The 13,973-nt window shown below is 40.2% G+C and overlaps 1 protein-coding gene across 6 annotated transcripts in view; it reads right to left on the bottom strand.

Moving 5' to 3' along the window:
- The window catches only part of baiap2a (BAR/IMD domain containing adaptor protein 2a), a 102,205-nt gene that overhangs the window by 48,428 nt on the left and 39,804 nt on the right, over nucleotides 1-13,973 (bottom strand). The gene's annotated exons all lie outside the window — the stretch shown is intronic.

Raw genomic sequence — 13,973 nt, 5'->3', positions numbered from 1 at the left:
AAGCCTTTGCTTTAGGGCAACGCAAATGAACTGTCATTACACGTGAACATTTAGTCCTACTCTCCTATGTGAAAGACTGCATTTGTATGAGGAGCACAGAGATGGTGGACCAAAAAGCAGCTGCTAAGTGACAAATAAGGCTTATTATTCAGACTACAGTGCAAACCTGGGGCTGGTTTCATGAAAGTGTCTTAAGAAGAACATCTTAAATGTTTTTTCTTAGCTCCATTCTTTGAAAATCAGAATTCTCTTCAATTTATTTTCTTAACTATTTTCCCAAGACCAAGTGGTATAAGAAAATAGAAAATATGTCTTAAATGTGTTCTTAAACAGACGTGAGCCTCACACTTGTCTTAGGCTGTAAGAGTTGATGAAGTAAGCACCCGAGTTCAGTTCATCTACTTGTGCCCATTCACATCTCTTGTTTCTGCTGACACCCTACAATTATTGTTTTCAAAGGAGGACTTTTTTTTTTACCCTTAGTTTGTCTGATCATTTTTAATTTTTTTAGAATTATTTTTATTTTATTTTATTATTTATTTTGCTTTGATGAGTAACCTAATAATGGCAGTAACAGTTAATACAAATTCCAAATGGGGCAAAATGCAACGTAACCTACTTAAGAAAACAATTAAGAAAACTGAGAAAATCGTAAGAAAATAATTAAGATTAAAGAGAATATTTTAAGAGAATATAAACAATAAGTTGTTTGAGAATTGCACTTAAGAACATTCTGAACTCCTCAGTGTTTGTCTTAAGAACCTTAAGTATTTAAAAAGCACTGGTAATTTTGCATGAGGATCATTGCGTGAAAGAAATTACCGCAATCACAAATATCTGCACTTCATTAAGTACTGATCTGGTCACCTGTAGTAAACAGGTTGGAGGGATGGTAGGAAGTTGAAATGGCTGCTATTACTGGTTTTAGACATGTACTTTTCTTTTGTCTATCCCTAGTAGATACAAGGAGAAACTAAAAGCGCTGATAAGAACTGAATGTAGCCTAAAATCTGCTGATTTTATAAGCAGCGGACGATGTGCGGCAGTGACTGACATGCTGTCGGAATGCTGGCAGCTCATCAGCGATTACAGCACACACTGTGACTGCTGCTTGCATTCCTTGACCAGGAAAAGTAAGCAAAAGCTGTTAAGGCAAAAATGATGCAAGTGGCATCTCTGGGTGATGTAAACTGTGGCACTGCGCTCTCAGAGGCACTCAGGGGAAACACATCTGCGAGGCTGCTGATAATGGAGATGAGTGAGTGTGTGTGACTGAAGGAGAAGAGGCTTTAGTGTGGTGAACACAAACAAAGCAGATAAGCTTATCTTGTGGTTACAGGGAAAGCTAGTCAGTATCCAGAATCAGCACAGATACCTGCAACACACACACACACACACACACACACACACACAGGCTCTCTGTTTCTGCCTCCCTGTAGTCACTGAGAAGTGGACTGTAATCATTTTCACAGGAGTAGCTGTGTCAGTGTTTGCACTTTTGAGTGGCCAATCAAAAAAAAAAAAAAAAAAAAAAAAATGACCACAGGGGTAGGACTGAACTGATCACAACAACAACAGCTGGAGCCTGACTCGGTCAATCACTTCGGCCTACTGACCCAGTAAGAGTCTCTGTCAAGGGGGGGGGGGGTGTAGAGAGAGATGTATTAACAAATTAAAAAAAGGAACAAAAGAAAAAGCGATAGGAAGAAAACAAGGAAGCAAAGAAATAAAAAAATGAGTCAAGACTGAGAGAGATAAGAAAATGAATGAATGAATCCTTTGTCACAGTCACAAGTACCAGTGAAATTAGCCATCAAGGAAGAGAAGTGGGAAAAGAAGCGGGAAAAGAAGCAGAGATCAGAGAGGGCCTCTTCCTGACAGAGGCATCCGTGTGATTGTACCAGCCAGAGCTGACTGGAACATCACTCAGTAAAGTGCAGCACATGCAGTTTTAGGAGTAAATGATTGTGAGAAGGAGGGAACGAGGGATGATCTCAGTACAGCATGTGCTCCTCCTCGACAGACGGGAGGAGAAGAATATGAGAAGGTGTGAGCATACGACTTCTCTCCTGGGAGAAGTGTGAGGTGCCAAATTGCAGTGGTGTCACGCTAATGAGGATCAGAGCTTTACTCCAGTATAGAGACCCAGACAGACAGACAGACAGACAGACAGACAGACAGACAGACAGACAGACAGACAGACAACTCTGAAGCAACGGCTGTGGCTTTCCTACCACAAGGCCTGGGTGATAAAACAGTGATAATTAGCTAAATTAAACTACATTCCTCCATGTGATGTCTTTTAGCTGCTAGAGGGAGAGAGGGGAGAAGTTTAGCTATTCAAGCACAAATAGTATTGTAGTAAGGAGAGTTAGTGAGTGAGCCATTTTCAGAGGCGTAACAAACAAATGAGATATTTTGAGGTTTACCAAGACACACTGGGTGTTAGAGGTCAATAAACATTGTCATATAGTACATGTATTCTAAAACAACGTACTACACAGATGGGCTTGGCTCAAATAATAATAAATATTTGGACTTTTTCAACACCTACCATAAAAACCAGGAAACTTAACCCCAACAATGTATAACAGAAAAAAAAAAAAGCTCAGTCATTCAAGTGTGGGTGCATGTACAGCATAGGTGTAGCACTACTGCTGGTTGGAAATGGTTCATTTTTCTTAAATCAAACATTCATTTAGTTTTTAATAAGATGCCTTTTGTTATGAACAAAGCTGAAAAACAGCATAAGTAATAATGCTGAAGTCTTTGGAAAAATACACTGGAATTAATGTATATATATATATATATATATATATATATATATATATATATATATATATATATATATATATATATATATATATATATATATATATACATATATATATATATACACACACACACACACACGCGCACACACACCTCTTCATTTGACAAAAAGGGGTCACTGAGTTCTGTGGAAAACTAATCTACACTTCACTGCAGCACTGAAGATGGATGGAGCTGTGTGAGGCCTTCAGGTACCAATGTGTCTTAAAGACAAAGCATCTCCTGCATTGTTCTTCTATTGTACTGCATTGTATTGAAAGAAAGAAAGAAAGAGAGAAAGAAAGAGAGAAAGAAAGAGAGAAAGAGAGAGAGAAAGAAAGAAAGAAAGAGAGAAAGAAAGAAAGAGAGAAAGAAAGAAAGAAAGAAAGAAAGAGAGAAAGAAAGAAAGAAAGAAAGAAAGAAAGAAAGAAAGAAAGAAAGAGAGAAAGAGAGAAAAAGACTTAAGTGAGTGGAAACAAAAGGAGAAAGTAGAGCAAGAAAGAGAGAAAGGCAAGTAAAAGGGAAAAGAGAAAAGGAAAGTGAAAGAAAAAGAAATGGAGAGGGAGAGAGAGAGAAAGAAAGCGAGAAAGAGACAGGAGAGAAAGGTAAAGAGAGAGCATGAGAGAAACAAAGACAGAGAAAGGTCAGAGAAAAAAAGAGGAGCAGAAAACAACAGAAATGAGAAAGAGAGAGAAAGTACTGGGCAAGTGAGGGAGAGTGTAAGAGACCGCCTGAGTGAGAAAGCGATAGAAGGAGTGTGAGGGAGAGATACTATAATAGCAGTAATTATGAAGAAAAGGCATCTTTGTAATAAAGCACTGCAGGACGAGAGGAGAAAGGCTCTAATTTGAAGGAGCTCAGTGCAGCAGAGTGCTATAGAGGGCACATGCAGCAGGGCATGCTGGGAAAGGTCTGTGGGCTTTATATTCGAGATGCACCAATCCAACCCCTTTCTCTCTCTCCCGATACAGATTCCAGTACCTGAACTCTGTATATTGACCGATACAGAGCAAAATCCATTCCAAAATATTTTCATTCCATCTATTTTAAGAAATGCATCTATTTTAAGAAATTGGTCAATAAAGATTTGTAAAATGAAGTTTACTGGACAGATTTCATATTCAACCTTCTCCTGCAATTTATTTTATGGCTAGAAAATCTAACTGATCACTGTAGACTATAACCATCACATTATTATTATCTCAAAATATGTATCTGACAAATTTCATTTCAGCTTATATTAACTAGTCAGAGGGCTTTTATTCTGACAGGCTACGTCACGCTAGTCCGGGTACCGGTATGTCACAAATAAGTGCAGAAAACATGACACACTAAGAGAGCAAGACTTGCTAACACTATCCCGTTTAGCTGAATGGCTGAGTCATGGATGTTTTATTCAAGTTTAGTCAAATAAAAGAAAATGAAAAGGCTGCAGACCCTCGATCTCCTCCTCCTGTCTAATCCTCTTCATCTGAAGTAGACCACTTCGACAAGGTATGGCCGGTCATCTGGGGTTAGCCTTAGCCTAACATGGACATGAGCAATCGTCGCGCTTCTTCTTGTTCCACCTAAGCAGCCTCAACTGCATCTAGCAAGGCCGTGGTCTTGAGGTCTAGTGTTAGAAAGTAATATTTAGATTGGTTGCATCACGTTTCATCAAAAGGGGCCTTTTTTTGACACGTTGGAGCAATTTCTAAAGACCACATGCCACATTTCAAACTCGTTTCATCTTCTAAAACCAAGTTTGTACACAATGCATGTGTACGTGTGTGTGTGTGTACATACGTGTGTGTGTACGTACGCGTGTGTTGGTGTCAGTGCAGGTGCGCCAAGAAAGCGAATCAAGGGCGAGGTGAGGGAGTGTGTGGGCCCTGGCTTTCCCAGCATGCAGTGCAGCTCTCAGAAATAGAGCAGAAAGCAGGGCTCCTGGGACTGTGCTTCAGGGCTAATAAAAGAGCTCCACTGCTCTCCTTCCAACAGGGCCAGGTGTGTGTGTGTGTGAGAGAGAGAGAAAGAGAGTGAGAGAAGGACCAAGGGAAAGACAGAGATACAGACAAGCCGAGACGAGAGCCGACGGCGGAGGCAGACAGCAGCGGCCTTCAGATCAGTCTCTGCTCCCTTTAGAGTGCGAGTCTGAGGCAGAAGCCACCGGCTGCACTCTTCTTCCCCTAAATAACTAGAAAACAGCAACTCTGCACTAGCAAGCCTCCATTAGCAGAGTGCTGATTACCCACTCCGTAACCTCCAGATCCATTAACCTCAAAAAAAATAAAAAAGACGATTATGAGTCCCAGACTCCGTTAACTTCATCTCCCTTTCTCCCTCTGCCATGTTTTCAAAGTAATTACACAGGATGCATGCTGGATCTCACTTCAAGCACCAGTCAAATGTTTGGACAGTGATATGTACGTTTTCATAATATTTCATTAAAAGTTCACTGAAAAACACTCATTTACACTAATTTTCCACCTTAGCTTAGATGTAGCTGACTGGACAAGATGTTTGCTTTAGTTTCACACTGGAGCTACAATGCTAATGCAGCTAAGAAGTTATGCCACCTCAGTGTCGAGTTATGTCAAGTAGTCTCGCTTATATAGTCTGTCCTGTATGTAAAAGCTGATAAAACGTAAGCTTCATGATGGCCGTTACTACTTTTTTCAGCTACATCACATTTTAGCACATTTTTATAACAACTATATGCCCAAGTGTTATTAGAGACTAACAACTTGGCATGGACTGAGGCAAATATGATGAAGGAACGCTGTCTGCACAATGCTAACTGGCGTAGCCTGCATTAGCTTCCATTATGTTAGCAACATTAGCCTCAAGGCCCCATTGCAAAACTACAGAAGCAAACTTTTGTCATCAAATACATGTTGGCCACTCGATTGCTACTGGCCTGAGAGGAAAATTGTGTTAAACTGATTTTTTTAAAGACCTGCTCGGTGTCCGAAATCGAATATTCCATATCACATGCTAGTTTTCAACAAACGGTACACATGGCATTAGCATACTAATCTCCAGGTGTACTTAGTACAGCTTAAGAGAAATAGACTTCAACCTCATAATTAACCCCATAACCTCTAAACTTCCATGCTTTTTACAAAGAAATCTGGATTGCTGCACTCGGGTTAAAGCTTTTTTTTTTTTTAGGAGATCTTAAAATTTAGCGCATTACTCACATTCACCTTAGCGTAACACTTTCATTGCTATGCACAACAGAAGAAATGTTGTAGTGTTTTTACAACTACTCCAAAATTGTGTCAAGTAAGCCATGCCTCCCACAAGTATTTACTTTGTATTATATCACCTGAGCACTTTTCATCAAGTATCTAATGAATACTATAGTTTTGGATACTGTAACTATTCTAGAAACACTACTCTGGGATATTCTTCAGAGTAGAAAGAAAACTTCAATGGCCCATGTAGACATTTAATTCCATGTGTTCTACATCACAGTGTCTTCACTGTTAAAAATAAAACTTTTGAGTATGTGTCCAAATATTTGACTGGTACTGGATGTATGATCCTGCTAATACTCTGATATATCCAGGCCTGAGCATTGGTTTGTTGAGAGATATGTAATATGAATGGGCAAAAAAAACAGAAAAACACCCCAAAACAACTACATATCACTGCATATTTACTGTTTGGGTAGAGAGGAAGGGGTTCAACTGCCATGTTGTGATTAGGGGATAGTAATTTTCATTAGAGTGAGCATTGTCTGCTCCCTGGGGTGGAACATCGGTGATATGATCTTTAATCAAAACAGGAAATCGCCCGTTCCTTCTCTCCACCATCAGGATGAGAAGCTTTAATAGGAGTGGACAGGGAGCAGAATTGCTTTATGCGCCACATCAAACTGACGACATCAAAAAACAACAAGCGACAAATCTGGCTTTAATGAGCGCAACACCGAGCCTAATTTCAAGCAGCTTTGTTCTCATGGTAACAGCAAACGTGGGATCCTCTTTGCTTTCAGAGGCCTCACGACAAGAAAGCAAGAGCCATCCTTGAATTTAAGGCAGAAAAGGTACTTTTTATGAATAAATGTATGATTGAATGGATGAAATGAAATAAAATCCTCTGTAATGCTACAAACTAATCACAATTCAGAATCAGGATGATAACAGAGACCATCATAACTGCTGTTCTTAAACCTTTGACATAGAGATGCCGCCAGTCTGTTACGTGATCCTGTTTTTGGGCTGATAACAGCAAATAACGTCAGACTGGATATCAGAGAACTTTGGCCAAGCTTAAGGTGTGGCTGGCTTCCCAATGAGGTGACAGCACAGAGGAATATTTTTTTTTAATATGTTTTATTATTCAAAAATAGAAATCTGTGAGCTTTGTGTTGGATAAGTAATAGAGGCTGCCCCTTCAGATGAGCATGAACAGTTGTCCAGTACAACACTTATAAGGGGAAAAACACCTGATCCTACACTCTCAGAAATAAAGATATGAAATAGTCACTGGGGCAGTACCCCTCTCGTCACTGGGGTGATACCCTCAAAGGTACCTTTAGTCAGAGAACCTAATTGCAGCATAAATCATTAAAATGATATTTTCTGAGCTCTATTGACTCCACACTCCATCTCTTCTCCAGGCTTTTTGTTTTATTGTTCCGTTTTAAAACATGAGGTTATGACAAGATACAAATACATACTTCTCACTTGGAAAAACTTATTTAAGGTACACAACTGGACTGTAAACCACTGTTACACCTTTGAGGGAACATTTACATCATTTGTACATATATAAGGAAAAAAGTAGCAACGTGTTATTCACTTCTCACTTTCTCCATTATTCAAAGCTCTGTTTGTGGGACAAGCAATTTCTTCTTTTATGGTGCAAAGAAATCTCAGAAGGCATACCACTCCGTACATTTGCTGCAGTGTAATAGAACTTGTTAGAATGCCTGCATGAATTATATGGATGTAGAAGTGCATTATAGATGACTTTTTTTAAAGGGCCCATATGACAGAAAAACAAATGTGGCTCAACTTAAATGACAGATGTAGTATGCAAACACGGACATATTTTGAAAATTTAACATTCACTCCCTGGCCTATTTATGGAAAATAAACTGCACAAACAACCTGGTGTGAACTCACCGTTTTTGTGATGTCCAGAAAAAAACAAAAACAAACAAACAAACAAACAAACAAACAAACAAACAAAAGCATTTACATATGGACTCCACCTATAGTAGATCTGTCCCACAAATTCATGCTGAAATCATAAATGTTTCAGCCTGGAATGCTTTTTAAATGAGGCACAATTTTGAACATCAAATCAGTACAGAGGTCATTTATATACATCAGTCAGCACTGAAATAAAAACAGCCTAAATGCATAAAAAGTGGCTGGAAAAAACAGTAAACATGAATGATGGCTTTTATTGTATAAACATAAATATGTGGACTTAAAATAAAAAATAAAAATAAAATAAGTGGAATCTCTTTTCTAGAGTTGGCACTGATCCAATACGACAGACAGGTATTAGCACAACGTGCTGTTCCAGATACTGAAGGGGGGGAAAAAAAAAAAAAAAAAAAAAAAAAAAAAAAAAAAAAAAAAAAAGGAGGAATCTGATTCAATCCTGAACCAAACAAATATATCCTGAACTACCACAAACTCACACTATGATATGTGAAGTCTCAATTAAAAATAACTCATTTTCAGGATTCTTCGTCAAATAATTGCTGCAGCCCTGGAATTTGCTTTAAGCTTATAATTCAGGGGTCACTGCCTTACCCAGAAAGGGCTGGTGTGGCTGCGGTGGTTGTGGTTTTCGTTTCAGCACACCTTGTGTGAGTATTCAACTGTATGAAGACTGATACCAATCGATTAAGCAAATGGAATCAGGAGTGCTTGTGCTTGGCTGAAAATGAAAATCTGCAGCCTCGCCAGCTCCCTGTGGATAAGGCTGGTGACCCCTGCTCTAACTGAACACAGGCACACAAGCCCCTCACTAGCAAGTGACAAGACCATGCGCAGACATGCTGTCACCTTATTAGACTGAACAAAGAAAGAAAGAGAGAAAAATGTTTAGCTGTGATGTGGTATCTTATAACAACCCAATCACTAGCCACATCTGGAAGATGATGTAAGAGCAGAAGAGAGCGAGAACAAGCGAGAGAGAGAGAGGGAGTGAGAGAGCTTGGAGGGTGTGAGGGGGTGGGACAGTGACAAGGGGGATCATTATCCTAAACAGAACAGTGTGTAGGGGAGTGTGTGGGAGTTGGGGAGGAATAGAGCAAGAGCAAACACACACACGCTCTCTACTGTCTGATTCAGATTAGAATGAGGTGTTCACCACAAATGCCTCTCGCATCCAAGGACAGTTTCTGGACGCATAATGTTTGCACAGACCAGCACAAGTGTGTGAGCATGTGTGATTGAGTGCGCTTGTATGTCTGTGCGCATTCACACACCACTATATGAGAGAGAGAGAGAGAGAGAGAGAGAGAGAGAGAGAGAGAGAGAGAGAGAGAGAGAGAGAGAGAGAGAGAGAGAGAGAGAGAGAGAGAGAGAGAGAGAGAGAGAGAGAGAGAGAGAGAGAGAGAGAGAGAGAGAGAGAGAGAGAGAAGCATCATGTGTAGGCGGAAACCATTTACAGTCGGGCTCCAACTGAACCCCTGTGGCTTTCTCACTGAGTGTGCACAGCGCACAAGAAAGACTGGCTGCAAATTGCCCACAAGCCTTCAGTGCTACAGAGAACACTGATGAGTGACAGAGAGAATGTGTGTGTTTACACCGAGCTACCGGTTTATTACAAACACCTACCATGTACCTACACTGACAGGCCTTTTACAATCAGAAACACCTGCCGTAGAGGCTACGTTCACATTTAATTAGTGGTTTGGAAAAAATCTATATCTAATAAATAAATAAATTAATTAAAAATCCACTCCGAGATGTTCACTGTCCAAATTCTGGGGAAATGTGTGTTGTTCCTACTTACAAACATATATTTTCAGCTAAACACTTAAGAAAATAGCTAAGTTATAAAAAGAAACAACAGAAATTTGAGAACCTTATCTGCAGCATCCATATGGCTGTCATGCATGTACATGTGATGGGCAGTTGAATTTCAGCACAATATTCTTACAATAGTCATCTAAAGCTCCTGCCCGGAATGGGATGGGACGAGGGGTGTTTTGGTGATGTATTTGCAGAAAAGATTTGCATTATCACAGCAGCATTACTTCTTTCTGCTCTCCTATTTCCTGCATGCAGTCTAAATGTTTGTGACAGTCCATACATGCACACAAGCACGGACTTGCAAGACATGCAGTCGATAAATACAGCTAAATGCTGATGTGACGAATTCGGGTCACGAGCTTTCAGTGGAGACACAATGGACGTTAATACCATAGAAATTCAGAGTCACAATTACTGACTGCAGCCTACTGCCTACAGTTTATACACCCATCCATTCATCCATCCATCCTTCCATTTGATATATCTAGTCACCATCCACCCATCCACTGGATATACCTTATTGCCAAAAAGGCAATCTAGTTGCCATCCTTACTTCCTTCCATCCATTGGATATATATTGATGCCATCCATCTATCCATCCACTCTTTTATTCATCCATCCAATGCATACATCTCGTTACCATCCATCTATCCTTTCGTCCACCCACCCATCTCATTGCCATCCAGCTTTTTATTAATCTATCCATCCCATCCATTGGATATATATTAATGTCATCCATCCATTCTTTTTTCCATCCATCCATTGCATACATATTTTTGCCATCCATCCATCTGATCTGCTCTCTCATTACCATCCACCCACCCATCCATCCATCCATCCGCTATATCTCGTTACCATCCATTCATCCATCCATCTCATTGCCATCCACCCTTTTATTAGTCTATCCATCCCATCCATTGGATATAGATATATATTGATGCCATCCATCTATCCATCCATCCATCATCTCATTGCCATCCACTTTTATTCATCCATGCATTGCATATATGTCATTGCCATCCATCCATCCGCTATATCTCGTTAAAAATCTTATTGCCATTCATGCATATCCAGTATTTAGTTGCCATTGATTCATCCATCTGTCCCTGATATATCTAGTTGCCACAGAGCCATCCATCCCTGCCATCCATCAGATATCTAGTTTCTACTGATCCCTACATCCATCAGATATATCTTATTGTCATCCATTCATCCATCCATCAGATATATCTTATTGTCATCCATTCATCCATCCATCAGATATATCTTATTGTCATCCATTCATCCATCCATCAGATGTATCTAGTTGCCACTGATTCCTCCATCTACCAGATATATCTAGTTGCCATCCATCCATCCATCCATCCATCCATCCATCCATCCATCCATCATATCTTGTTTCCATTCATCCATCTATTCATTGGATTATATCTAGTTGCCACCCATCCACCCTATTGAGCTGCCTGTGTGTACTGCACTTGCACAGATTTCTAGCATACCCGTTTTCTTTCTTAGGATTACATCACTGAAGTAAGGAGGCACCTTACTGGATCTGTGCAATGTGTGCAGTGGGACCTCTAACTTTTGTGAGGGAGAGCTAGGCTAACTGTGCCTGGGTGTGGACCATAGTCTGCTCCATGAGTGGAAAAGATCACCAATACAGTCCTATCATTATCCTCACCGCACGCACAAAACACAGCAAAAATGTGTTCATGTTAGATAACACTTTCCCACACATGACTGTGTGTATTATCGCTTTCTACTGCTTGGTGAATGTAATCTGTGTATAGACACACACACACACACACACACACACACACACACAGATGCAAGCATCAAGTAGTTTTACAAAGTTATCAACCTCCGTCAGCAGTAAACAATTTCCTGTGTTCACCTAGGTCGAGATACTCAAGCTATGATTAATCTCCATGGGTGTGCACACGAAAGCATTTTTATGACTAGCAGCCAGTCGTTTAAAACATTCAGAAGAGTCGAGTCGCTAACTTTTTCCATAAAGGGACAAGAAAAATCATACTAGGTACACTGCATACTAGGTACATGCATGTTTTATAATCGTAAAGACATGCTGACATCTAAAGGGTTAATATAAATAGTAAAGTTGATGCCTGTGTCCTAAACAAATTCATTAAAAATTAAAAAAAAAAAAAAAAAAAAAAAAAAAAAACACCTCTCTCCAGTGAACAATAAGGTCTCAGCATACACTTATCTTCTTACTTCCTGTTGGAAAAGCATTGCAGGTGGCCACACATGAAGCAACATTAAAGAACAAAGACTGTGTACAACTGTATCAAAGCAAAAAGGGGGCAATTTTGTAAAATATTCTAAAATATAGCATCTTTTTAATCTCTACACAATTCCACGTTATTTCGTGCTACTATATTGTAAAAAAAAAACGATAAATAGTAATTAATTAATTAAACCCTCCTGCTAGGCATTTTTAAACTTTATGAAGAAGGTAAAGTAACTTAATTATAGCAATAGCATCACTGCTGTCACCTTGTTAACTGAGCTGCATATAAAGTTGTCTTTATATGTACATAGCAGGACTTCTCTTTCACTAAAAAGCGACATTATATATCTATATATCTGCCTGGCTGTTTGCTGCAAACACCACAAAGTGGTTGCTGTGCTTTCATGTGTAATTATTACCCCCTTCAGGGGGGGGGGGGGGGGGGGTCGGCCTCCAACAGAAGGCGGGACATCATCAGTCCAAGAACCATAAACCATAAAAGAACCATCCGTGGAGCAGGTCTGGTGTGCAGCACAAGTTGCCATGGCGATGCTACCCTGTAAAAAGTGATCCACCATTAGGAGACAGAAAACTAAAGTTAAAAACTAAAGTTAAAAACTAAAGGAGACTGAACTAAGTAGAACATTAGCAGACTAAGCTTTGAGAGATCAGCTCCTGACGTCCTAACCTGAGAGCAGAGAGTTGTTACAGAATTTCTGGGAAATATCAACACTGGCCATTACTGCTAAAGAGGTGAGGAGCCACTCGGCTATATACACCTGACATCAAAGTGAAGGACACATAACAGAGAAGGATAATAACAATGACACAGAGTAGCTTCACCACGAGTCTGCAAAAGCCTGCAAAAAAACACACACACACACACACACAACCACACGCACACACACACACACACAACCACACGCACACACACACACACACAACCACACGCACACACACACACACACAACCACACGCACACACACACACACACACACACACACACACACGCACACACACACACACACACACACACACACACAACCACACGCACACACACACACACACACAACCACACGCACACACACACACACAACCACACGCACACACACACACAACCACACGCACACACACACACAACCACACGCACACACACACACAACCACACGCACACACACACAACCACACGCACACACACACACACACACCTAATATGAATTGTGTAATGTGATCAGCACATTGTGTTACAGAACCTGCGGTGAATAATTGGGGGAGAAAGGTACAGAAGAACTCATTTTGAGTTTAATGAAAAGACGGAAAAAGAGAAAAGACCAAATCTAAAGAATGAAAGGATTCAAATGCATAAAGATTCAATGCATAAAAAACACAAGAAGGAAAGCAGGAAATATAGCAAGGAAAGAAACTACAATAAAAAGAAAGAAAAAAAAAAAAAAAAAGACAGGTAGATGGCTGAAGAGCTAATGGCCTTTTCAGGGCTGAAGTGTGAATGGAAAGTCAGAGTGTAGATTGCTTTGTAAAGAGCAGGTTAACTGTGAACTCGAGGGAAATGCATGGCAGAGTGAGGAAGCTCCTTCAGAGACTGAATGATGTAGACGCTGCTTTAAAGTCTTCAGCAAGAGAAGTACTAAAATCCTAAATCAAAGCGAGTTACAGTCACTTACACAGCAATAGCAGCGAATGAGGCTCAATCAGCGCTCCAGTCGCTCAGAGTGAGAGTGGATCTGGCCACGCATTTCACTTTAAAAGCCCCTCGAGAATAGCTATGAGCATATCAATCCTCCATAAGCAACATTCCTACACTCTCCCTCTCGCTCGCTCTCTCACACACACACACACACACACACACACACACACACACTAATGAGGAGCGAAGAACCAAATAAACGATTCTACGAGCCTCA

This window comes from Pygocentrus nattereri, chromosome 14 (genome assembly GCF_015220715.1).
Source record: "Pygocentrus nattereri isolate fPygNat1 chromosome 14, fPygNat1.pri, whole genome shotgun sequence".
Taxonomy (NCBI): domain Eukaryota; kingdom Metazoa; phylum Chordata; class Actinopteri; order Characiformes; family Serrasalmidae; genus Pygocentrus; species Pygocentrus nattereri.
The sequence above is the reverse complement of the archived record's forward strand: the minus strand, read 5'-3'. Positions and strand labels throughout refer to the sequence as shown.